At 28.0% G+C, this 2500-nt stretch overlaps 2 protein-coding genes across 4 annotated transcripts in view; one reads left to right on the forward strand and one right to left on the reverse strand.

Moving 5' to 3' along the window:
- The window catches only part of LOC125044943 (splicing regulatory glutamine/lysine-rich protein 1-like), an 11721-nt gene extending 11378 nt beyond the window's left edge, over positions 1-343 (forward strand). For all 3 annotated transcript variants that reach the window (XM_047641904.1, XM_047641905.1, XM_047641906.1), the window contains one exon: positions 1-343. This exon is cut by the window's left edge and continues 496 nt beyond it. The gene's annotated coding sequence lies outside the window, so the exon portion shown is untranslated.
- A 1928-nt stretch (positions 344-2271) lies between these two features.
- Positions 2272-2500, reverse strand: part of LOC125044796 (battenin-like) — a 26994-nt gene continuing 26765 nt past the window's right edge. Inside the window, exon 12 of the mRNA XM_047641756.1 lies at positions 2272-2500. This exon is cut by the window's right edge and continues 700 nt beyond it. The gene's annotated coding sequence lies outside the window, so the exon portion shown is untranslated.

A 2500-nucleotide genomic window follows, 5' to 3' on the forward strand; every position in this document is an offset into this window, starting at 1 on the left:
CTTTGCTCGAAGATATGGTTAAAAAAAAAAAAAAGTAAGACTCATTTTATCAATCGTCAAGAGTTGATTGCAATATTTCTTAATTATAAAAGAAAAGAAAAGAAAAAATTCAGCCTCATTTAATGAACGTTTATTTCTGTTCCTCTTTTTTCTGTAATTTCCCCCTTTTTTTTATTTATCTGAATAGGCATGCAATGATAAGTCAGTTTTGTGTTTCAGTGATACATTCACCCCAGAATATGTGGATGCAATGCTTTTTATTTTATTTTTCTGACTTTCACGATTTAAATTTTAAAATAAAATGTATAGAAACTAATCGAAGAATAAATATAAGTGTTTGGAATATTATTTTACTTCCCCAAAGATGTCCACTACTGAAAATTTTGTAATTATATATCGCTCGCACACACACACACACACATACACATACACATACACACACATACACACACACACATATATATATATATATATATATATATATATATATATATATATATATATATATATATATAAATACCTTTATATGGCGGGAGTGCCAAAGATGGCGTCCACCGGAGCGGGCTATCCGGGTGAGCGCTTGGAACATCCGGCCCCTGTGGCAGGATGAGGGGTTACTTCTGCTATTGAGGCCGTGGCGATCAGGTTGTCTCTTGGCGAGACAACCCTGGGTAGAGGAGGCCCGTGGGACGACCTAGGAGGTCGCCAGGAGGGACCCCCCCCCCCCCCCATGATGATGATAATATTTAAATTATATATATGTGTATTTATATATATGTATATATATATAATACAAATATATGTATATGTATGTGTTATACATATATATTGATATATATTATACGATATATATATATATGTGTACACATATATATATATATATATATATATATATATATATGTTATTTATATATTGTGTGTATATATATAATTACATATATGTGTATATATGTGTATATATATGTATATATATATATATATATATATATATATATATATATATATATATATATATGTATATATATATATATATATATATATATATATATATATATATATATATATATATATATATATATGTATATATATGTATATATATTATATATATGTTATATATATTTATATATACACATATTAGATATACATATATATATATATATATATATATATATATATATATATATATATATATATATATATATATATAATGTATATAATATATATATTTTTTTTTTCTTTCTTTTTTTTTTAGATACAAATTATATTGTGCACATGTACTTCAGCTGACAGCTAATTTGAGGGCGACATGAAATGAGAATCCTCTGGCTTCTTTACTTTCCTTAATATTTTTTTCATAGGAACGTATAAAGCATGCGGAGTGTCTTACTCTCTCTGTGTTTTTTTTTCTAAATAATGTTTCTTAAAGTCTTGAAAGTTATTAACAGCAACAGAAAATCCATTCCTGGATATACTGTCTTTAAGATGTCAGGAAATCATTTATTAACAGCGGAAATAATTTTTTAGGAGGGATCAGTTTTTTAACGTCTGTTTTATTATTATTATTATTATTGTTATTATTACTATTATTATTATTATTATTATTATTATTATTATTATTACCTTTCTGTTTACTTAAGGTCACAGGTATGGCAAAGAGGTGTTGGAAAAGATTGATCATCAAAGATATTTACACATTCACTACCATACCACCTTCTGTACTGTTTAACCTCTAACTTTACCTAATCGTTAACTCATTTTGAACCCTATTTGTTACTATACTTTACTATAGTGCTCTACGGCCTTGGTGTCTAGCACACTAATTTGTCTTATTATCCATTTACCATCAAAAACATTTCATGCCCATGTTTTGATGCAGCCCATACCTCTGCTTTCCCCCAACCTATCCTCCTTTCACCGACCTCCCAACTTATCAGACATCCTTACAGAATCTCACACTTTCTGCTTTGACAACCTGTTTTCCTTCATCAAATGCATATACATACTTCACTTGATCTAACCCCTTTACATCACCTTACCCAACCTTCACCATTCACTCGTCAATTCCTTTGCCCAGCTTTGACAACTAATCACTAACTCAACCATCTTTCACGACCTTTTACTATAGTGATAGCACATTTATTTTGCTTTTAACCATTAACCATCAAAAACATTTAATAATTTAAAGTGGAGTTATACACTATTGGAACTATAGAATAGATGGTCAGCTTTACATAAATACTGTAGGTGTAGGGTAATTGTATACAATTGACGTTATAAAGTAACTTTTATTTTTATTATATATTTAAATTTATAGTCTGTCTAGACTTAAAGTAAAAAGAACATTCATCTAGATATCTAACTGAAAAACAAAATGCATTAGACGTTAAAGTATCACATCTTCATGAGGTCACAACAGTTAACTTCATTTTTCTTTTTCTCATAAAATTATAATTCCAATTCAAGTAGTATTTTAACTTTTAGAACGAAAATGATAATTTGT

This window comes from Penaeus chinensis, chromosome 36, assembly GCF_019202785.1.
Source record: "Penaeus chinensis breed Huanghai No. 1 chromosome 36, ASM1920278v2, whole genome shotgun sequence".
Classification (NCBI taxonomy): Eukaryota; Metazoa; Arthropoda; class Malacostraca; order Decapoda; family Penaeidae; genus Penaeus; species Penaeus chinensis.